This window comes from Athene cunicularia, assembly GCF_003259725.1.
Source record: "Athene cunicularia isolate RWA chromosome 5 unlocalized genomic scaffold, athCun1 chr5_part3, whole genome shotgun sequence".
Lineage (NCBI taxonomy): Eukaryota > Metazoa > Chordata > Aves > Strigiformes > Strigidae > Athene > Athene cunicularia.
Genome location: NW_020799103.1, coordinates 4,073,158 through 4,098,624, shown reverse-complemented (window position 1 = coordinate 4,098,624; position 25,467 = coordinate 4,073,158). Strand labels below are relative to the sequence as shown.

At 35.2% G+C, this 25,467-nt stretch overlaps 1 protein-coding gene and 1 long non-coding RNA gene across 2 annotated transcripts in view; both read right to left on the bottom strand.

Moving 5' to 3' along the window:
* Positions 1-5,791: 5,791 nt before the first annotated feature.
* On the bottom strand, positions 5,792-16,305 carry LOC113481308. Its single transcript, XR_003398648.1, has 4 exons — positions 16,233-16,305; positions 16,040-16,132; positions 10,845-10,929; positions 5,792-5,898 (listed from the first exon to the last, which is right to left on the bottom strand). It is a non-coding gene; the product is annotated as an uncharacterized LOC113481308 (long non-coding RNA).
* Positions 16,306-17,127: 822 nt separating this feature from the next.
* The window catches only part of DCDC1 (doublecortin domain containing 1), a 137,455-nt gene continuing 129,115 nt past the window's right edge, over positions 17,128-25,467 (bottom strand). The window contains exons 5-6 of the mRNA XM_026850833.1: positions 17,566-17,697; positions 17,128-17,213 (exon numbers count right to left, since the gene is read on the bottom strand). The gene's annotated coding sequence lies outside the window, so the exon portion shown is untranslated. The remainder of the gene's footprint in view (positions 17,214-17,565; positions 17,698-25,467) is intronic.

Below are 25,467 nucleotides of genomic sequence, written 5' to 3'. Positions count from 1 at the left end.
AAAAAAAAAAAAAAAAAAAAAAAAAAAAAAAAAAAAAAAAAAGTTAAAATGTCAATACAGTATAAAGTTAAGGAATTAGAAGGAGTTTCATTTTTTTTTTATGAAATGAACAAATTCAAATGATAGTCTGACCTAAAATGTTTCTTGTTTGAGTCTCCACAGAAGTTCACAGGTTTTCAGTGTCTGAAATTTTCACAATTACCAAGTAGTGGCTATCTTTACAGACTAGAAGAGAAAGAAATAATTGTCATGGACTCTGTGTCCTATATCATTGTGTTAGATACATGTGATCCATGCCCATACTATATCATATTACTATACAAAAAAAAAAAAAAAAGTAACCCCTGACTATTTTTCTTGGTATTCTCAGGTGTTATTTTTAAAGGCACAATATTTTATACTGCCATAGAAGAGTCTGCTTCTACCATGGAAAGTATTCTTTAAGTGTTATACAATAACAGAAATTAAATAAAATACTACTATATAAAATGATATAGTAGTTCACATTTCAAAATAACATCAGACTCTCCAGGGATAAAAAAGCCATTTGAATACCACCTTCATCTTGCCTGACAACCTGTTCTGTGAAACATGAATAGGTAACCATATGGAATTTAGGACTTTGCAAAATGCAACTTACTGCTTTAGGACTAAACCAAACAAACAAAAAAAAATTACTAGGTCAAAATCAGAGGTATAGCTAAGTGAGCCTAAAGGGAATTTAAGTTGGAGTGGCTTATATTCTTCTACCACATCTGAATCATGTTGTGGTAGGTTGACCCCAGCCAGCAGTTAAGCCCCTACCCAGTTGCTCACTGACACCCATCCAGCAGGATGGAATGGGGAGAATTCCAAGGGCAAAAATGAGAAAAACTCTGTGGGTTGAGATAAAGGTGCTATACTAAGTAAAGAAAAAAATCCAACAAACACAAAATCAAGTGATGCAAAAGCAACCACTCACCACCCTCCTACCAGCAGGCCGATGCCCACCCGGTCTCTGAGCAATGAATACTTCGGAGTGTCATCAACAGCTTGAGAAGGTGGCATTGTTTCCCATATTAACATGAGAAAAACTACTTTAAACCAGGTTAGTTGTTCTTAAAATCCTGACAGCATACACATTACAGCTGCTTCTGCCTGATGTGAACAAGAAAGCATTTTTACATTTTTATTAATGTTATTTGTACATTCCAATACTTCTATTAACATTCTTTTCTACTAATATTAACTGTAAGAGCAACCCGACCATAATTTCTCAAAAAGAAGCCACCAGAATGGTTTGGAGTATAATGGTTGGACTCAATGATCTCAAAGGTCTTTTCCAACTGAAACAATTCTATGATTCTATAACATGATGGAAGTCTGCCTTGGTAAATAGAAACTGCATCCACAGTGTAACTGCAGTAGCAGTTCTGCAGCAATACAATTCATACAACACACACAGTTGCAGGGAGCTTAAAACTAAATATTTTGGTAATAACAGCCATAGAGCATTGTCTCTGAATAACAAAAGATTTGATAGGAAGACTAAAGGATGTTGGATCCGACAGAAGAAAAACCAAAGAACATGTGGTTCTATTTTTGAGGAATCAAAAGGGCTTCAGGAAAGTGAAAACATTTTCTTATTAAAATTAATAAATGAGTATTGAAAAGGTGAACTCTGAATTTTCTTCAGATTTTAGTTTTCATGCGAAATAGTTGCACAAGTTGAGATACAATGACCATTTAGGTTATCAGAAATGTATAGAAGAATTTGAAAATATAGTCTTAGACATAAATCTTCAGTATTGTGGACTTGTTTTGATTTACAGGAGATGCAAAGGGAATGCTGCTGTTGGAGTCAGACACCTTTATTCAAGAAACCTACTTTGAATTTTTGTTGTTACTGCAGAAAGATGGAGTTTCTCTCTTCATGGGTCCACCGACTGATTTAATGTATCTTCTGTCATACTGCTGCTGTGGATTTCATCTCTTAAGGGAGAGAAGTAGAGAAAAGAGTAACAAACTGCACAGCAATCTATAAAACTATTGGCATTTCGAGCATGTTCAGTATGACTCTGTGATTAAAGGCAAATGGTGCATACATGCTGATGTTTTCGCTCAGGTTTTGAAGGGCACTGTGTCTGCGTTTATGATATTAATACCAATCTATAACAGTATAGTATTTTTATTTGATGATATTTTGGTCCTAAGATCACTCCTCATGTTGGGAAAGTGTTAAAGCAAAGAGGACTTCATGTGTCTGTCCAACAGTTCGCTGTTGAATGATGATGATTCATTCACTGGATGGGAAGAAAGTTCCTCGAGATCAGCCTTGAAAGCAATCTGTCATTAGACCAGCACATTAGCTTTCCGCAAATTCATTTGTGAGATTCTTCCCAGGAAATAATGGCTAATAAAGCAAGGAAATGACGGAAGAATATTGAGGCCTTTTTAAAGCATCAGACCCAATTCTTTCACAAACACAATAAAGGACAATTGCACAACCATCTATGAAGTTGCATGTATTTTCTAAGAAATAATAAAGAGAGTTTGCATTCACAACCACGAGCTAATGTAACACTTTCAGTGTCACTCTCGTTCCATAGCTGGTGTGACTGCTGTCTGATGTCTAGTGTGACTCTTCCGCTCCTGTATGTTCAGCCCTAACATCAGGTCAGAATCACACACTCCCAAAACCAGTGCCTGGGAAGGCAGGATTTATAATGTGTCTGATCTCAGACTGCTGGATTGCACTTGCCTGAATCCTGCAGAGAGCTCTGGTTGAGGTCTGAATAAACAGCTGAATTTCAGGTTGATAAAATACTCTGTGAGCTTAAAATATTGAGTGTTATATACAAACATCAGTCTTCTAAATCTCTACTTTTTATGGCCTGGGTTTTTAACTTCCTTTTGAGAACTAAATTAGAAAAGTAAGTTTAATGCATAATTGTGGACAAGGAGATAGAATGGGAACATTGATTTAAAAAGAAAAACAGAAAAGGCAGAGGAAGGGGAACTGGATGGGAAAATATTCCAAAGACAGTATAAAGATATCATTGTTTTGTGATTTTTAGCAGTTCATCATCTTCAATTGAGTCTAAATTCTTGTCTTTTGGGGATCCATCCTATCATCAAATGCATCAACAGTTTCTTGCCAGGAATATTTGTATTTTAAAAGCAAAAATCTGCTTTATGGTTTAGCTCTGTATGGGAATTGTTTTTAAAAAAATAAAAAGGTATATCTATATCTTATGCAAAGTGGTGAAATATGTATTCTACAGTGAATGGCAGGGTTTTCATTCTCTGTAGTACACTCAGCATTTTACATAAGGATTAATTTTTATATGGGGGTGTGTATTTTTTTTTCCACCAGCAGTATAGTATGTTAATGCATGAATACTCCTTTCTAGGAACTAGAATTCAGTATATTTTCTGATGTGGTAAGAAGTTGACGGTGGAGTAGCCATAGTCCCATGTATGATTTACTACCCTCTCTATGTTAGAGGCAGGAGAAACTCACTTTTTATTAATTTTAAATACTAGAGAAAAACTGGCTAAAATATTGATCTCCCAGTTGATCTGTTTTATGGACAAGCCAGCAGAAATTATGGTGATTTACATGGGCACCTACCAGTGAATATCCGAGGAAGTCACGGTCTCATAGGCTGCCATGTGTTCCTGTGGGCACCCCAAGGGCTTGGCACTCAGGTCTTTCATTTTGCTAAGAGCTGCCTCCTCACATTCACATGCAAAGGCCAAGTACATGTGCAGTTGCTGCACAGGATATTTATGGAGTCTTTTTCAGCAAGTAGCAAAATTAGCCTCTTCACCTTTCGCAGACCTGTGTGCTGCATCTCTTCTAAACAGGTAAAATCCTTTGTATTAACAGTGTTCATTGGGGAGCATCTCTTTCCTGGTACTCTTTCACATCATATCATCATCTGGGCTCAAAAGCCACACAATAATTAAACTCAGAGTACCTTAGCAGGGAAAGGCTTCAGGATGTTTTTATATTTAAATCGTGAATATGCAAAAGAGGGCTTTTTACAGTGTAATCTGCTTCTAAAATTAGCATTTATCCATAAGTAACATATAAATTGTTTCTACGCTGGATTTCTATAACTGTCCATAGATGAATTACAAGTTTTAGTGATACCATATTTAACTCTAAGAAAATATCGCCATCTGTTGCTCCACGTAGTAATTGCAGCTACTTTATACAGATGCTGTTCAACCAATTTACATTGCGTTCTACGTATCTGCTGTTAACAAGAATTCAATTGTTTTCAGAAAAAGGTGGGTTATTCCTGTTTCACACTAGAGTAGCTTAATGAATTTCTGTGAAATTACATGGCAAAAAGGGGAAACAAGCATAATAGTTTTATTTTCAATAGTAGGGTTGGTTAAGGATTTATAGGAATTATGTTATTGAGCAAGGGGTGATTTCTTTAATTGTTAGAGATGAACCGTTGGGGTGGCTAACCACCAGGCCGCTGAGAAAAAGCAGTGCATTTAGTGCTGTGACTGTTACTTAAAAATCCTTGTCTCTTACCTCGATGCTAATGAAACAAATGGCCTGAGGTGACTGTTGTGGGAACAGAAGAACTTGGAAAGAATGATAGCTTTATTCTAACATGTGCTCTTTCTAAATTTCTACTATGCAATATCTAAGAAAGGCCTTTATAATTTTATATATCTTTTTTTTTTTTTTTTTTTTTTTCTTCCACTCAGATAGTTAGAATCACCATTTAATCTTTTAATGGCCAAGAAAATAAGCAAAACAAAAAATTCCATGCAAAATAAAAATCCAACTCCAGATAAGATGTATGGTGCCTGCAGTCTCCTGCTTTATTCACAGTTTAGTCCACTTAGTTTGCACACTTCTAATTGCTTAGGTCAAGTTGTACTGTTTTCTTGTTTTGCCAATAAAAGCCACGCAGAAGTAGTATATGAAGGTGTAGAAGGCTAGAGAAATTTGGTTGCATTTAGGAGGATCATGGGTCTTTCAAACACAACCATCTGCATTTGAAACTTTGTTCTGGAATTCTTAAGGACACACATCCGATGAGACACGAGACGAAGCAAACTAGATTTCACAAGAGGAAAGCAAAAACCTGTGATCAGTGCAAGTTTAACCTGTTCTCTCAAAAACACTTTTTACTCTTATACCAGTTCTGATTTTCTGATTAAACCTCTCCCACTTTAAGTTTTCCATCCTCACCCTTCCTGTTCTTTCTCAGTCTTCTGCTAGTTCCTGACTCCAAACCATACCTTATTTCATTCCCTCTAGTTTTGATCTATATCTTCTTGAAAACTTGACAAACAGTATCTCTTAACATGCAAAACTACAAATAGTTCAACACTGATGCCAGCTTGGTCGTCTTTTTTTTTTTTCAGAATATCTTATTTCCAAAAGGCACAAACAAAATGCCTTGTTTACAAATATGGGCAGCACAGTCCTGTCAGTGTCCACAAGGCTTTGATTCACAAAGACTAAATTTATAGATGCTAATCAAAAACCAACAAAAGTGGGCTTCCTATTAAAATTTGTCCATTGGGCACTGAATTACGGTACTAACCATAGAGGCGGTCTAGGAAGATCAGCCTCATTAGATTAAAGCTACTTTTTTTGGATAGTCACTGTAGAAATACCGCCACTGTCTGTAGTCTATATGTATTTGCTTTTAAAATATTTTATATATCTTTCTCTGTTATGCTAAAATTTATGGATCACAACTGCTAATATGACAGTTCCAGGTTACTTACAAATAATGATCTAAATAATTTTCCATGTTGTCACTTTTTTTTCCTTCTGTTTCTTCCTCCAGCTCCTTATTTTTTTCTTCTTCAAAAGTAGAACGCCCCTCCACAGAAAGTCTGGCTCCATCTGTACTTTCCACATACTTCTACAACTGGCTATGAATACAAAAATACGTAGCAGTTGTCACTAGGTACTATTTTGTTACCATTGTGAAGGGTTAGCTACAAAACATCGCTGGAGTATTGACAAAAAAACCCTTGTATTAATGTATAAAAATCAGTACGTATCTTAATTTTTGAAGGAAGTGTGACAATTTTGAACATTTATCCCAACTATACATTCTCCAGAACGCTTTCTGAACTTTCACATCGTAGTTATGATTGCACCTTTTTGACTCTGTAACCTAAACCCCAGACCTAAAGACTAATTCTGAGACACAGATACCAGCAAAATTACAAAATTATTCTTGGTGTACATTGTGAGATCTGAATTTATTTTATCCATCTCTGTTAGGTATTTTCAATCGAATTTGCTGCTGTGCCTGTACTCTTGTTGATATCCTTACCTTTTCTTTTACTGACTGTATGAGAGTTACACATATATTTAAAAGAACAGTTTTATACAGCCTGTTATGTATAGCTTTCTGCCATGATCTTGAACACTGTTTTGTTAAGTTGCAGGAAAATATCCGTGAAATAAATGCTCATTTTACAGCCAGGGTAAATAAGAAACAGACATGTAAAGTAAGATAGCACATTTGTCCTGTGGCTCAGTGAAAAATCAGTCTTCTGGCTTTCTGCTTTAATCAGCTTATGTGTGGGTTTTCTCAGAATATATGAGAGTGTTGATATTTCATAAGCATTAAAAATTACTTTTAGTAATTACTTTTCTTGCTTAGACTGCATGTTATGAAACAAAGATTTTTTCATATTCATAAGCTGAATTTTAACATTTTCTTCAGAAGACTTATTTTTGTATGGTGAAGAAGGCCATGTCCTTTGGGGTAAAATGTAAGGGTTTATTTTCCTTCAGCCCATCAGTAAAATAGTATAATTTATTTGCAGATTTGTCACCCTTAAATGTAACAATTTATTGTCTTAGAAGTGACACACAAAGAATATTACTACCTGCTTATTTTAAACACAAATACTGTGTATGACTTAACCCTTCAGTTCCCAATATCTTGCAAGGTTCTAGCCTGATATCTAGTCATCACTTTCACATAAATTGGGAACTGAGCCAGGTCCAGAGGATGATGTAGACATCTAAGTGAGATTCAGGGACATATGTTTGAAATTTGATCTTGAAAACCTCCATGCAAATTAAGCCTAGAAAAGCCAAAAGATAACAAATATGTCCTATTTCTTACATTATCATTCAAGATCATTGCTGTGGGAATACAAACAGAGCATCTTACCTGCCAGAAGATTTCTGGTAAGACACACTGTGGCAACATTTCTGCCCATTCTCAAACATTTGCTTCTACCTCCTTAATGCTGTTCTGGTCACCACATAAATTGTTAGAGGAAAATTACTCGATCTAAAATATGTAAATATAAAACAACACAAAAATCATGCACACATTAAACACCCCATGACAGGAGAATTTCACTGCTCTAGTTTAGACAATAGTCCTACAAATGACCATTAAAAAATGGTCACACTGGCTGATGACAGAGCAACAGGGGGACTTTTGTGACTATCCTTATGTCTTGATTCTACACATATCATGTGAAATTCTTTTCCCTTGACATGTAGGTGGATCCACTGACTGAAACAAATGTTAGAGCAACACAAGAGATAAGGAGGACTATTTTAAGTAACCCTATAAAAAGAAAATTCAACAACTTAACAATGAAAATGACAAAGTCAAACAACTCCAGAATCTGTTGAAGTCAGAGGTGCAGAAGCTAGAACAATTCATTAATGCTCCATGCAAGAAGAACTGAATTATTTTAAGAGCACTGTATTTGCATTTTAGATATAGCAGAATGAACTAATTATGAAATGTATGCATCAAAGATTTCAATTTCAGGCTTGACTTTACTTTGGAGATTAATTTTTTACTTTATCATTTTTGCAGGCAGTTCAGTGGACAGTCTTATTTGACTGTTACTCATTGTTCAGTGATGTATGAAGTGTATTTAATCAATGTGAAGAAAGTAATATTAAACTATTATCAGAAGCATCAAATGTTCTAAAAAATCTCAAAAGGAAGGTCAAAAGGTAACATCTCTGCTAACAATATGAGAAACAATGTATTTAACTTATTCTTTACATGTGAGTTTTTCATGGCATATACGTTATCATTTTTTACATAAAATTACAATGTAAAATGTGGGGTTTTATCCTGTTGATTAAAAATATCATCTATATAGTGGATCAAATAAGTTTTCATTTTTTTCCTAAGATATTTAAATAACTCTTTTAGAGTTGATGTGCATTTTCAACGTGCATTTTAAAACCTTTGACAGGACAGTCTTTGTGGTCATCATTAAATTATTTTTGTCAGTGTGTTAGTTACTATAGAATAAGGTAATTTGCAACAAGGACAGTTATTTCAATAATTCACATTTCTGCAAATATTGAAAACCCGTCTTTATTAAGATCCAAAGTAGATCTTAATAAATCGATCACGTGGCCTTCTATTTTATGCTTTTCAATCTTTTCAGAGCCACCAACACAATGACAAATATGTTGTCTTAGTTTTGACCAAGACAGCTAGACATGAGTAACTATTTTTCCAAAAGCTGTGAGTGAGAAAAACATTCATTTCCGAGCCAGCAATTCCAACCCTGTTGTCCGGCATTGCTCCGTGTAAAGTGCGGATGGGATTTCAGTCCCTGTCCAACCGACCAATAGCCAGCTTCTAAGAGCATTTTCATGGTGAGTGCCATAGGTTAAAATCTTGTGGATATAAAGTCAGAACTCTCTCAATGTCAGTAGAGATTTAACCCCAGTGGGTTAGGTTAGTGTGGAAGACACACCATGCCAGCTGGAAAAATCACTGCACAAAGGAACAAGAGCTGTGCCAACAGGCGACACTTTTGTGACAAATTTGAACTGGAAAGATTTATTTATTCCATATTCACTGCCTCACACACATGGGTTGTATAAACAGTAATGGGGCAATAAATATTTAAAAAAAAAAATCCTCCCAAATCCTATGTGACTTGCACTTTCTAAGTCAAGAAAGGCATTAAGTCTAACTCAGAAGTCCAGAAGCTGCTTCTGAAATGAACAGAAGGGCCTTGAAGGAAGAGACTATGTGCATACAAACTGTTGAAAGGGTTGAAACAGATATGCTCAAAGGGTGATTTTCAATGTGTGTTTGAACTAAGATATTAACTCATTACATAATAAAGAAGTAGTGACTTTTTCACTGTGGCTTATGGAGTTAAGTTTCTGATTCAATTATGGATAACTGATTGCTTTTTCCTAGTTGAAGATGTACTCAAGTCAAACTCTGTTCAAAGAAATTAATTTCATACCACTATTAAAATGAATTACTGTCATCTTATTGTCTTTTTAACACATTTGTGATACCTTTTTCAACAATAGCTGACGGCTTTGCTTATTCTGTATCTCCGTTATATCAATCTTGCAGTTTCACAAACATAAAGCAATAAGACTCCTTGACTGGGGACTTCTACAGTGAATAGGCTATTAAGAATGAACAGTACGTCAAGCGGCTAGTAGAAATGCTTTCAGAGAAAGAGGAAAACATTGCTTGAATTTGATACATTTGCTTCAACAAACCTTCTCAATATCAGCTTTGACTTATTAGCATGTTGCAGAGAACTCTTTGTATATTTAAAGTTAACCTCACACAAGTACACTGTAAATGTTTATACAGAGCAATGACATCTGATATACGAGAACACACAGGCTGACAGACAAAGGAAAATATTTCTCACTTCTCAACCTTGGAAGCAACGAACGTGCAAAACCATCTGAAGTTTCAAAATAAGTGTTCCACAGAATCTGTTACATCTTACATATGACCTTCATTCTGCAAACACAGCAAGTGCCTTTTAAACATCACTACCATGAAGAGTTCCCTTGGCTTGCAGAAATCAAGCATAACTAAGTCTTTTCAGGATTAGGGTTTACTGTCTTGCAGAATACTTTGCCTTCTAATTTTATGATCAGAGGTGACTGTACAACATCCCTTGTGGAAAGTACTATTAGAAATGCACCCGGCTATTTTAAACAGTTTTTGATGTGACTGGCATTTTCCTCCTTCTTCAACGAGTGTTGAGCATACATAAATTATTACTGTCTCCTTTCCTTCCTCTCATGTGATTTCTTTATCTCTATTTGAATAGATGTATTGGCATGTGAAGGCTACTAAAACTACACAGCCTGACAGATAACAGTCACCTACTCAAGCAGACAACTCTTGATTCGATTCTTGATTAATTATTTTATTAAGCAAAGTTAATCTATCAAGTATAGATTTAATACAGTTGTAAAAGTTCATAATTTAGAGTCCAGTTATGTCACCGTAAAACACTCCAGGTTGTACTTACTGATTGCTAATTGCAACAAGTATGTAAATGTGACTAAGACTGGAGCTGTATTTTTCAAGCAATAAAACTGCTGTTGTTGTAAGTTAAGATTACTGAGTATATTTAAAAAACAAAACAAAACAACATATAGATTTGTTAAATGCAAGTAAATACTACAGGTATGACAGGATATTATTGGGCTACGTTCATCCTGTGCTATTAAAAGTACCTCTTATTGGTGACTATCTGATTTACAGGTGAACATTAATGAAATAAACAAAAAGTTTATCTAAAAAGCTAAACACTGAGTATCATGCTGTTATGGAAATAGCAGTCTCTGAAAACTCAGAGTTTCAGCATTAAGGCTGAAACAGAGCTAATCCCAAATCTTCATTATATTTCCTATGATTTATCAAAACCACAGACTATTTTAATTTATTCTTTTTCACGTATTGCACAGCAAATCAAACCTACTCCACTTTTATAGATTTAGCATAAACTAAACAAACTACCATAAATACTATCTCTTCTTGTGCTGCAATTACTGCATTAAGTTTTCCATTTGGAAGGATGGACCACGTGTATGTTACCTTGTTCCACAAGGGATTCTCTGCTTTGGAATGTGTCCACTGGCCAGGTTTTGATGCCTCTTCATGCTTCTCCCCTCACGGCTATCTGAAAATATATTTAAATTTTAGAAAATTACAATGAAATATGGTTATTAAGTAGTTGAAGTTAAATTTATTCCAGTATTTCATGAGATGTATTGTGAAACTACAGGCAAGCAAGTTGAATGTCTGGATTCTGAAGCTTGAAGTCTGTGTTATGTGCTGAAGGAGATGTTCAGATACAGCTTGCACAGATAGTTCAAAAACATAAGCTGAACTGTAAAAACACTCTGATTCAGCTGATCACATGCACTTGAACTTGCAAGAACACGCATCACATTCTGATCTAGTTTTACCATTCGAGCTTTGATTTTTGGCTTCACTTTAAACACTTCTTGACATTATGTACCACCGAGATGTGAAAATACATGACATTTACTATTTATCCATTAAAATTTATTTTGTTAAAGTGTTAAATAGTAAATATTAAATTGTACAGTAAATAAAACGATTGGCTGGTACGTATTATCAGCTTGACATACCACTAATAACAATTTAACAGTGACATAATGAACTGCAGTACCTATTTAAAAGAGCCCCCCCTTTCTTAGATACACAAATATAGAACTGATTAAGAAATTTCATGGAAGTATACTTATTTTCATACATGTGCTTAAGTTTATATTTATCACTTAAATGACTTAATAGAATGTTCTGCCAGAGTTGTCTTATAACGCCACCTATACTGATCACTTACAGATAGATTCAGCATATTGAACTTTTGCTTTACTTTATAGATCTCAGGCTCATAAAAGCTCACTGAATGTTAGATGCACCTTAGTTACTCACCCCGGATCACCTTGAAATCCCTGGAATCAAAGTTGAAGTTGAGGCATATTTTTTCTTTGAGATACATGTTTTTTACTAATAGTGAGGTTTCCCTATCTTCCACAGAAATTCTACAATGTGTGAAATTCTACAAGATTTAGGACTCTCACTTTTCTCCACTGAAATATAATTTAGGTACATAAGATTTTCAGTTAAATCCTCAGAAACTGTAAGATCTCCAAAACAGAATATAGTTTATCTGTGACACCAGACATTCAAACTTTTAAAAGAAAGTTGTAGAGAAATAAACAGAGTGGTTGTCAAATTATCATGTTAATTTAACATCATCTCATGTTTAACGTACAAGGCAGTCTAAAGTAAAGAATCTTAAGGAAATGTCAATTAAAATACTTCCTGTTAGCAAACATCAAAGAAAAACTCAAAAAGATCCTGTAGACTTCTATGACATTTACATGGTATGAAGGGGTCAAGGATGTTCACAAAGCCTCGTAAAAGAACATTGCAACAGAGCAGATCAAACAGAACAGCTGAAAGATGCTGCACTCTAAGAAGCATTGCTTTTGTGCAATTTAGGTACAAAAAAGAAGTGAATTTTTGTGGATATATTTTATTTCTTTAGATTGCCTTAGCAAGACAGATAAGAGATTTCATTTTTCTTTGTTTTCTTTTTTTTTTTTTTATCTTCACACTTCACTACAGGTCAGAGTAAGTGGAACTAGGATAACTTTACTTCTAGAGAACTAAAAGAAATCTGTTCTGGAAGCAGAAAGAAATAATTGAGAAAATGTGAGTTTGGTTATTCTAATAATTTTTAATTGAATTTGATCAAATATATTTGCAAAATTCAAAAGAGATTTGGCAAGAAATGAAAGTCAGTAATGGAAATGAACATAAAATCTAACTCTCAGATAAAATTAACTTGAAATAAATGCCTTTGGAGGTGACTGTACTTCAATTCTCCTTAGTTTGAATGTTGGTAACATTAGACTCAAATAAACTGTCTGTTTAAAAATAAAGTTCTGCAGCAACTGAAAAAAAATTGTCTACAGAAGGGCAACTGAAATTCAGACCTTCAGATTTTTTTTGTGTGCTCCGCGGAGATACTCAAGCTTATTTTAGATACCTGGTGGTTGTTGATAGCAATGTATATCATGCATATTAATGTACTGCAGGCTTCAGTGTGATGGACAAGAAACTGATCTATGTGAGGTTACGAATACTGCATGCTAATCTCATTGTGTGGATTTATTGCTTCAATTGATTGATTTATAGCTTGACTTCTAAAGAAAATCCATTGCAATCAATGAAAATCAGATGTATAAACATCTTTTTTAAAAATATCCGTCCATAGAGCATTCTGCTGAGCCTAGGCCACTAGCTTTGGTGTGGATGACCAAGGTGAGGACCCAGATCACCAGCTGCAGTATTAAACAATTTTCTCTTTCTCTCTAAAGGAGTCTGTTCTTGGAGGTATGGTTTGGAAAGCCATATGAAACACTCATTCACTGATGCATTGAAGTTTTCTTATTCTTGCCTAGGTTATTGTCATGAGTTTGAAAGACCCTGGTATGACAAAACTGTTAACATATAGTTACTCGTTCTGTTTTCTCTTACACACCCTTACTACAGTAGCTACAAGGCTGCTACTTTTGGTTTACGAACAGTTGAGAACTTTGGTCACAGAATGCAAAGGAAGGAGGTGTGTATATGGGATAGAGTTGGATGAGTAGATAAGCCATTCTGACTCAGGCAACAGAAATGAAAGGCACTGTTTAACTTCTGTTAAGGGATTTTAATTTATATACCCTAGCTTCCAATACACAGAAAGGCAGCGAGCTAGACTTTAGCCTAGTTGGGTTGCTAGACACAGCCCAAACTTTGATGTTATACATGTTTACAATAGGAAGCAGTGGTTGGAAGACAGTCCTGTGGTGGTTATCTCAAACACACTGTGGAAAATAAGTGACGCTGTCTTCAAATCCCAGAAAGGGGGATAGATGTGTCTCTGACCGAGTTGTTTCATTCCAGAAGCAAGAATTTCAATAGGATTTAACAGCTGCACCCTCAGCCCAGACAAAATGAAGACTAAGCTATGTATCGTTACCTGACAGTCTTTGAGAAATCCAAAGGTCCACATGACAGCACAGTGAAACTTAAAAAGCCTTGCAAGTTATTTGAATTATTTAAACCTATCATGTCAATTTTTAGTTTATATTCATTTTGATAGCTAATAGTTTTTACATACTTGTCTTTGGATGGAAGAAGTAGAAAAGTACCCAGCATAACACTCAGAGGCTTATATTACACACTCCTGATAAATCATAGTTCAGACTCAGTAAAAACAGAGTTGTCCAAAATTTTTTGTCTCTAATGTCTGGATAACATGAGGACAAAATGTCATAAAAACTTAATATATGTATTTTATATTATAACCATATAGTAAAACTACATCCAAACAATGCTCAAAGTCTGATTTAAATGAGAAAAAGCCATTAATTTATCTTCCTACCTGATTTAATCTACCCATTATAACTCATAGCAAAGATTTATTATCTTAATCTTGGTTTAAATTGCTAATATGCCAGTTTATAAACTGTCCTACAAAACTGGTGACATGTGACAGTATCTAATTTGAGCAAGATCAGATAAATCAGTTACAGTTCATAATCAGGAAAAAACATGGGTTTAGAATTAAGAACAGATAAAAGCAGGTTAGATAAACACAGTTATGATGAATTTTTCTCATTGTTGTAACTTTTACAATTAAATAAAACCCCAAAACAATATATCCACAAAACTCCCCATAAAGCTTAGTTTGATTTTGAGCCTTTTAAAGCACTACAGCCTTTTATAACAGCTCTCAGTCCACTCTTACACTAAATAGAGTCTGTTATTTATCTAAACGCACAGAAATTCCCACAAGTCCAGCAGTCTCACTTATTTGCATCACTAATTCCTTAAAAGGGGATCAGCTAATTACTTGTGTTAGGTTCAGTAATACAGAGCCAAGACTGAAATTTGTAGTAAGAATTTATAACAAGTGTTATTAAGCCTAAAACACGTTGTCAATTGTGGCTGTTTGTCTTCATATTTCTATCAGTTTCTATCACTTCAAAAAGTGGCTGTTTGTCTTCATATTTCTATCAGTTCTGGAATTATTGCAAAATACCTTTTGAGCTAAGAAGAAAACTGAAATTGTGCATTGTGGTTGCTTTATTCATAGGAATGAATGCTATTTCACAACAATTTTCTTTCAGGCTTGAAGGTTCCTTAGGTAGGTAGAGGAGGTAATGTAGGAAACACTGAATTTGCAATTGGGTTTTGATCTGGTATTGGAGTAAAAGATGTTGTAAAAAAAAAAAAAAAAATTAAAAAAAAATATATATGTATGTTTCAGTTAGGAAGCTGTTGTAGTGTAATCACGTCAGTTTTAATTGCTTGAACTAAGTTGTGTGCTGCCCCCCATTTGTCCCGACTCAGAGCACTGCCTGTAACGTACGAGCCACTCGTCGTTGATTTACACACTTCGTCAGCTGAAAATTAGTCCTTATCTTTTTGTTTCTTCTGTTCCTAACAACACTAGAAAGATAATCTCAAATCAGACACTCAGTAGCAACGAGTCTACTCCATGGTTCTGTGAAATTTCTGCCAAGTTTTCGGCGCTATTATTAATGAACATATTAATAATAACGAACATATTAATGAACATGTGCCAAAAGGTCTTCGGATAACCCTATGAGGCTGGAAAAATTCCACACCTGGTGAGTTTTTATAGCCAGTTTATAATGCTTGTGTATTACACATCAAAAGCTGACATAGTTTAAACTATAATGAATTAATGACTGCAGTTATATTAACAATATATATGAAAAAAAAAAAAAATCATTACAGAACCTCTTATGTTTGTGGTGTCACCTGCCACTGAGGGTTTAAGAAGTTTAATTTCTTGCAGCCAGCACTAGGTGGAGACAGTGATTCACACAATGCTTCCTAACAGACTTTTTTATTTTTTTAGCTGCTGAACCAGAGGTACTGTCAGCTAACATTATTTCATTGTTGTATTCAGTTTATTACAGATTGCAGGGTTACAGTTGTTTAGAGTTATTTTTTAGTAGTTCTCTCGAAGAAAGTGAAATAACAATACTCTCTGAATAGCTAGCAAGTCTCCCTGAATTCCTTTCACACACCTGTGTGTGTATGTAAATCACAAAACTCAAGGCAAACCATAAACAAAGCACCAGAGTTTTATTTCCAGGTTAAATGTGTGAAATTTATTTAGTAACGGTAACTCTGATCATATTTTTGAGACATAAGAAAAAAATCCTTACCTGTGTTTTGAAATTTGCTTTTTGAACTAGAAAATACATTCTCATACTTGATTAAATCAAGCCTTTATGAAAATGAGGATTCTTTTGAAATTCCTGGAAATAAATAAAAAAATTAAATCCATACATGTTAGTTTGCTTTTCCCATGTGAAGTCAATATATTGAACCTACCACAGTGTATTTAGTTGTCCTTACCACAAAACGGTCTCCCAATTGGCAGCTAGAGAGAGTTCTCGCACACCACTCGGGAACAATGATTGATATCACACTACCCGTCCCTTTCTTTAACTTCACATGAACTAGTTTTGAACAGTTAAGGGACGCTCAAAGAGAAAAACCGACAGGGAAAGATAATGGCATGCAACTAAACTGCCAAGAAATCACTTTGCAGATATTTTGGGTTAAAATTTAAGAAGTGGCTAGTGATTTAAGAATATATATGGCATCAACGTGAGACAGCATGTAATTAGCAGAAAGTAACTACACAGTACAGTCTGCAAATCTGACATGTTTGAATTATAAAAAGTTAAAAACCAGGCATATAGTAAGTCCTTTATGTAGGCTGCTGTTTGAGATAAAAGCAGCTGGATTTCTTGTGCTGGTGTACTATCTCCCTATTGTCTGAAAGATGGGACCTCCTGGCAGTGACGTTGTTTTGACTTAAAAATCATTTAAACACACTGAACTGGAGTGTGGGCTAATTTCCCAATGGCAATCAAACTTCAGAGTTTGAATTTGGCTGAGCCTAGCTGTAGCTGACTGCAGTCTATGCAGCTACATTGGGACAATGCATCCAAAAGGATCCTCTTGAAAACATCTGCTCCAGTTAGCAGAGCCATAGTAGGCATTTGGCAAATTTCACTAGCAGACTGCTGACATGTGATCAAAAACTGGCTGGAATTAATACAGCCTGGGCTGATTTCTTTGGGGTTGTTTGTACTATTGCATCTTTCAAAGAGAAAACAAAGTATTATTACTCTTCTGGTAGAAGCTGCTCATAACACTTGTTCAGCAGCAAGAAAGATGAATTGTCTTCACCTGAGCCCCTTCAGGGTGTCCAGTTCTCTCCAACAAGGGAATATACTAAAATAAAGTGAGAAAATGCAGGGTTGTTTTTCATGCAAGCAATGATAACAGTTCTTGGAGAACATGATGCTGTGATCTGTATCTTTTTGCCTAGTGTGAGGGGAAAAAGAGAGTTGGGCAGGCTGCTTGAGGGTCAGAAAGTCAGTGGCTGAGGTGAGTTAATATACATTGACCTCCCTGGTAATCATTCACCAAATTTATCTGTAATATAATTTACTACTGGAGGTAAGGAATTTCCATCATTAATATGGTCTTCCATCTGATTTCTTCTAATTCCTTTTAAGTACTCATAGCTATAGCTTAATGAGGACTACGAATTTTTCTGGCTATTTTGGAAATGACAAGGCTCCTACCAGTTTTAATTAAATTTTTTTGTTGTCTTTAAAACAGTACTTTAAAATCAGTACTGACATCTAACCTGAAAACAAATGCCTAAGTGTACCTGATGGAGCAAAGAAGACTTCTGAAGGTCCTAGTCAGGGCATTTGTGTTTATAGTTTGTGATACATACTGAAAAAAATCCAGGCTCTTCTTCCAGAATATTTTACTGCCAGCTTATTTCAGTCTTCGGTGCCTGGCAAATGAACAACAAAAACCCATAACTTTTTGTCTGAGTTCCATTTTGTTCAGTGACTCATTCATATTTTTCATATTTCATAGAAGTAGACTACTTACTACTAAAAAACTTGAATCTAGTTCTACTTTTCTAGGGGAAAGGTGTTACAGACTGAGTAACTTGGGGGAAACAGTAGATGCCTATTCAGCTACCTACCCGTGCTGAGTGGTTTGCTGTATTCAAGCAACTACAGTGTTTATTTATAATTTGTAGTGATTTTGCATTGCCAGAGACCCTGTTAGACTAGGTAGCTTGTGTTTGTCTTTTTTTTTGGCCTGTTTCTGAATTATGGCTATTCCTGATGCACTCACAGTACCTTCCTTTACTTCCTTTTCAAAGAGGAGGAGGTAATTACATGCAATCTGTCTTCCTGATGATAATAAATTTCCACAAGCCATGCTGGGTACATATATTCACAACAACCAGAGGAAAGGGGGGTTAAAAGACCATCAGAAAATCCACGATAGGATATGAAGAGTATCAGGGTAACCACATGCTTTGGACTTGATTTTGGTGACAGAAGAATGAATTTCAGAGCAGTATTTTTCCCCTTAGTAATTTGAGTTTAAGCACTCTGAATAAGACGCAGATATGCCTGTTTGGTAGGATGAACCCTTTTAAAGCCACCTATGAAATAACTACTTTAAAACACACCACTTCTCTCCCATATTTTCTGAGAAGGCTCCCCTTACAAGGGGAGAATAACATGAATTTTTTCTTATGTAGAAAGACAGATGTGAAATAAAGGTTTAATTATAACAGATTTTATAGTATAAAAAGAGGATGCTTCCATCTTCTATCGAGAAACAATTACATTCTAACACTACAGTGAAACAAATTACAGTGCAGTAGTTTGAATATGATACTGTATATAATTACTTCGGTGAACCCAAAATAGCCCAATGAGCACGTCTTTAATAAACAAGTATGAAAAAAATTAACAGATCAGGACTTTATCGCCAAGAGCAAATGTTTTTCTTCAGATATTTAGCTTGCACACAGCAGCGCACATTTTTTTTTCTTTTTCCATCTTAAGTTTCTTTGTGTTTAATACAGACTAAAGTTTTCAAACCTTGATATTTAAAGTTGCACTCTGAAAATCTAATTACACTTCACTATAGAGTTCAAAGACTCTTTAGCGAGGAGTCAGCAGGAACTCTAGGTGCCCTGGAAAATACAGTCACTTGTTTATGTTTAATATTTATAAAATATAGACTTTTCATGAAATGTAATGGAAACTAATACTTCCACTTGTAAGCCATGGTATTTTTCATGTGTCTGGTATTATGCTATAATACTAAATATCTTTCCAAATATACTTTACTAAGTAAGGTATTCTGGACACTACATGCAGGGGCTGAGGGAGAAGAGAGAAAAAAAAAATCCGTTTCCTTTTACCTGTAAAGAAAATCTTTAAGAAAGGCCGTTGCTTTTTGAGATCTTCCTTTTACATCTTGCCACAGCTATGAGTCAACCTCTACTAGAGAAATCCAATATAGCTGAAGGAGAGACACTGAGAGGTTGCAGATCTGCAAGTGATATGTGGCATCCACAGCCCTGCCCTGAAGGATACAGTTCTGTAAGTACTTACCAGGGATGTCAGGGTTGACATTCCTGGTTTCCTGGGGTGGGCAGAAAAGCCTTGTGCGTGGTTGTGTTCTGTTTACCATTCGTAAAGTTGGGGTGGGGAGGTGACCCAAAGAGGTGATGACGTACCCACTTCCGTAAGGAGGTATCAAACAGCGAGAGCTGACCGAGTTTGGAGAACAAACCCAGTATGCAGAATCTCTAGCTATCTGGGGTGCAGATACTCTCAAGTAAACTACGCATGGCACATATACTACCCATGCATCCCTTATGTGCTAATCACATCCTTCTCATACAGTCACGTTCCTGCTCCCACTCAGTCTCCTACACACTTATTTCTGCATTCTGCCTATAGTCTAAAATGTTTTTTCTTACAGATTATTTCGAGATGACATATGTAGCCATTTGTTGATATCAATCAATATTTAAGATTTAAATGTAGTAACAGACAGAAGCATGATCAGAGAATACATAGGCATGAGGTCAAAAGAAGAGTGGCTGTTAAACAATGGAGTGTAAGGGGAGTATCTGTGTGCCAGATAGACCAGTGGGGACAAAAGCAGTCTAAATGCTCAACTGAAATACATGAAAAATAAGGATACACAACAGTGCCAACACTGACGGCTGTATACAAGAGCAATGTAAAGGATAGTAATCTCAAAAAATCCCCAGCTCTCCAGTACAGGGGTAAATTCCCATCCATAGAACCCTACAAAGCCCCACAAACCCCACAAACAATAACAAAAGGCACTGTCAGCATTCTCACAGATGCTATCAGATACTCTTCAAGTTGCCTTCATCAGCCATATGCTCCGTTCCCACACAGTATCATTTACAGTTTATAAATAAAATTACTCACATGCAAAACTACAACTACCTTACTTTTTCAGAAAGTAAAATTTTATATATACTTTTACTGAAATTCTTGCTGAACTGAAACCACAAGCAAAACTCCCATTGGTTTTGGTGCAGCCAGGATTTGAGTCATGGACACCACCACCAAAAGACAGAAAATATAAAATACATTATTTTATCTATAAGTAGAACTATGGCTCTGCATTTAAGATAGCTGCAAAAAGTCAGATGTAGTTCTGTGAAATGGTGGTAAGGTATTTTTTAAATTTGCGTTACATATATTTTTTAATATACTGGCACAGTAAATGGTATGGAAGGCAAGACACATGAATTAAAGTGGAGGTGTGTCCCTGACAATTCATACATGCAACTACTGACAGATCCCTCAAAAAAAAGAAAAGGAAAAAATCTGTCTTTTAACCTACAATGTTTATTATACTAATATTGAGCTCTCCAATGCACACACAGTAAACAGTGTTTAAAATTTGTCCTTTCAGTTCAGACTCAAGATGCATTGCTGAAACACTGAATTCCAGCCCCTGAAGATCTAATGCACTAATCTAATGCACTGTGGCTGTCACATTACAGATGATTATAAATTAGAGAAGTCCTCGTGTTGCTATAATTTTCTAGAGATTGCTTCTTAAAGCCAGAAGGTGGGGAAAAAAAAAAAAAAAAAAAAATGTCTATGCTGGATTTAGCTGTTAGAAATACGAATCTGGAGCCATAACCAGGGTATCCAATTTATTTGCTCTCCCATAAGGAAGCAGAAGCAAGTTTAGTTCTCTAATGTAAAATTACAAGAGGGGCTGGAATCTGTGCTGACTGCTCTTGGGAGCTTTTGCAATCTTTCTACAATACCTATGTTCCACTTACACATATACGAAATGAGGAAATTATTTCCTTCCTTTGAAAAGATGACAAATTCATTAAGGGTTGTGAGATGCTATTATACAACAGCGATGTCATGCAAATATATAGTTTGGAAAAATAAAAAAATACATTGCAGATAAAACTACAAAGTTTGTACTTCTGAATTGCTACTACTTTATTTTTGTTGGGTAAATTACTTGCAGGATTAGAGTACGTCTGAAAATTAATAGCGCTGTTCTTTTGTTTCATTTTATGCGGTTCTGGAGACCAAAGGAGCCTCAGGAATTAATTGTAGCCTTCTAATAAACACAATGATGTAATGACGTATTTAACATTACTGGTTTTTGTTTGATTCCAAATAAATTGCAGATTTTTTTCTGATGTGATACTAAAACAATTACCATTTTGAAAAAGGATAATTAATCTACAATTTTTTCACATTAGATCATATATCTCTAAAGAGTGCCCACAGATTTGATGGTCTTCAGCTGCTGTGTATTTATTTTTCATTTTTTCTAGTGATGTACTGCCCCATCAGTGCTGACATTTAAATGAGTGAGTATTCAACACAAATGTGATCATTTGTATAGCATCCAATGCGGCACCATACTGAGATGATTGCTTCTGGGAGCCATCCATGGGTTCTCGAATAGGGGGGAAAAGCCAGGCAAAATTTTATCAATTTACATTTTTCTGTGATTAATTTTTATGCAAATAAGGGCCCGACCGTGCTCCCATCTCACCTGAATCATGCGGATCATCAAAGACAAATTGAGCATCACTTATTTAAAAAATAGGCTTTAAACTACTCTACAGCTGTGTTGGAAAATGCTAAGAGCAGGGCATGAACTTTTCTAATGTAACAGGGATAGATAAGAAAATGCTTCTTTTTGCATTTTTGTCCACACTGTGATAAACATGAATCTTAACAAAATCCTAAAAATTGTCCTTGTTTTATATTCCTCATGCCCTTGTAAACATCTGACTATGGGAATGCTACATAAGGGAATTTTTCCAATTTCAGAATACAAACAAATATACTTGCCAAAAAATACATTGCTTGGTGATGAAAAAAAAAAATGTATAGGTTAGCATACTTAAAGTGTATAGTTTATTTACATTTTTAGATAGAATTCAAGAAATCATCCAGGGATATACTATAGTGGAAAAGGCCTTACATAAACAATCTTATAATGTTAGAGTAAAAACTGTTAAGACATACAAGTAGGTAAGTTCTGTTTAAGATTAATACATTCTGCCTTATGGTATATACAGATCTCGCTATATGAATGTGTCTGCCTATCATAAAATCAGAAATTTAGACTTTGCTAAACAGACTTTTACAAGTAATTAGTATTAGCAGATTACAATGATGAACATTTTTATAATTATTGATGCTAACAATGAAGAATACAGGCATGAAAAACTAATCTTATTTTAAAACAAATGTATCTTTCTCTTCCTTTAGGTAAGCAACAAAACTGTTTCTTTACGGTATTAGGGAATAAGGCAATATTATCAGTCACAACTGTAATTTATATAGGGGTAAGATAAACAGCGCTCAGAAATATGAACATCCGTCCCTCTAATTTGCACTTGAAATTTGTATCCAAGTGTAAGAACACATTCTCGTGAAAAGCTTTCTCTTAGAAAGAAGCCAAATTTTGAAAAGGCGGTTTCTCTTCAGCACCATGTTTGGAAAATTGCAACACGTAATGTCAGTTCAGAGAATCATTTTACAAGTCTTTCCACAAATTGATATCCCTAAAGTTAATCTCAGAGGAGTAAATGTGATGTGTAACAGAGAAAAGCCTGTCTTCTCTCAGTTTGAAAAAAAAAAAAAAACAGAGGTCCATGTAGCAGACATCTTATGGCGTTAGAACAAAGATGTCCCTTTACATATTACACATATTGAATAACCCACAATTTAATGAGTTAACTTTCATTAAGCTGTACAGCTGAATGTACATTATTTCATATCCAAATAGAATAAATGTTTGCAGACATGCAGACGTGATCAATTTTATGCTCAGACCTTGGCCTTAAATCCTGCAAGTCCCATATCACTTATTAAACCACTGACATAACGGGTGAGATCGTAACCATAGCAAAGCCCACTAGAGTCCTGATATTGTTCTCAATGAATCTAGACTTCTGTTCAGCCTCCATCCTGCAGCCAAGAAGGCCACAACTGATGCTCTTAAATACCTCAGGCAATAAATTAACCCATCGTTTTTAATGTTTATATAATCATTCCTCTGTCTTCCCCAGTTATGAGTTTTGAGAAAGACTGTACTGTGAAAAGTTTGGATTGTATCTAACAGGTTTACTACATAAATTATGCAATTCAGGAAAAAAAAAGTGAAACCTAAAGCATTAAGAGTGAAGACAGTTATTGATTTTTTTTTTTTTTAAAAAGACTCTCTTCCCTGAAAAAAAAAAATAATATGTTGAAGATGACCAGGTTATAAAGACAGCAAAACCTGTTTAAAATATTATGAGATCAGTTGACCTATTTAGAATCCTAGTAATTAAACCAAGGTTAAAATAGTTACCCTTCAGTGTCTTTCAACAAGAATTAGCATCTTCTGTAGAAAACATCCTCTGTGATTGCATTAATACAGAAATACAATGAGAGACCTATCAAGTCCGCCTTCTCTGTATGACAGGTTTCTATATATTACTCCGTGTCACAGATATCCATATAATTTCCTATAAGCTGTAGTCGTGATGTCCTACTGGAATAGTTCTGCTATTATAATAAGTAATATATGAAAAAGTACTATGTAGCAGCTTACAATGAGGATTCTGAATCAACTGAAAATGTTGAAAGTGATATCCTGGTGTTTAATTCCAAATACTTACTACAATAATCTTATGGGATATGAGAGGCATAAAGAGATTATTTTACCAGCCACTGGCACACATTCTAGGATGGAAAATATCAATAGCACGTGATCATACTGAACACATTTTAGGGCAAGAATTGGAAGGATTAGAAAACACAACGTATGCATCTCTCTCCTTTCAAAGACTGGTACTTCACTGGGAATGTAAAACAGTGCTAAAATAATTTTAAAAACCACATTTATATAACATAAATGCCTGTATTGCCTATCATAATAAAATGTGGAGAACAGAAAGAAGCAAAAATCTTGTCAGCCCAGTAATTGCAGCCTAAAAAGAAAGTCCCTATGTACCTTTTAATTTAAATCAAGTAATATAATTAAAAAGGATTATATATAAGACATACACAGATTTCCTATACACTTATATATGGAGTACAAGGTCCCTTTTTTGGCAGTCTAGGAAGCAGATGAGGGACTGTTAACAGGTATGTTAAGGTTTACTGTCCGAATCCACAGGGCTGTCAGCTGAGCTGATTCAACAGGTTCAGCTGCAGTTTCAAGTCAAAGACAATTGCCACTAATGTAGAAGATGTAACGTGTCCCTCACAGCAGTACACTGGCACCCTTGGCTCAGAGCAATGCTCTCAGCTGCAGAACAGGCATGAGGGGACAACCAGACTCCAAGCACAGGGACCAAGCTTTGAAAAAGACACAAATTTTCTAGTAGTGCAGAAAACAGAGGTATTATGAAAAGCAATTAAAAAGAGTAAAAGAAAAAAAGATCAAAGCAATACTGTTATGACGTGTCCCTCCTTCCATAAGTCAGGTGGCAAGCTGCTCCATTTTTGCTGCTGAGGTACCAACCTTTGACATTAGGCCCATGCACTGAAACCACAATGCTCAGAGGGAAACACTGCATGGACGACAAGAGACTTTCATTTCTGGGTATGAGTGACCCAGAAGCAGAAGTTTGAACTTAAATGTACTTAAAATATCTTTTACTGTGGTGGATGTGCAGAAAAATATCTTTTACTGAGATTTTATGCTCAAAAAAAAAATAGGGTATCATGGAAAAGAAAGATTTTGGAACTAAGGTACAATATTTGTTTGAGAGAATAAACAGGAATAACTTGGAAAAGGAACTTTATGAATCTGGACAAAAAATATATTTGCGTGTAAGTCTTACTGAAATAAATATCTGGCTCAACTATTTCTCTTTTTCTCCTTTCACACATCTTCTTGAACCCCTGTTGTTGTTACCTGGACTCTTAAATGTTTATTTTGGTGGAGTTACTAATATTTGACAGATATTGTATATACAGACATTACCATGGGCTCAGCCAAGATAATGAGGCAAAAAGAACGAGGATGGCTGTTATTAGAAGAATAGACTTGTCAGAGTACTTCTGTACTGTGGAAGTAACTTTCTTGTCTGGTATTCACATTGAAAAATTATGGAAAAAATCATCATGCTTTCAATCACACTTTTCAGATTGAAGGAAGGAAACGTTATTTTCAAACATTCTATATGACTATAAATTAAATGCTTAGTTGGTTACAGATG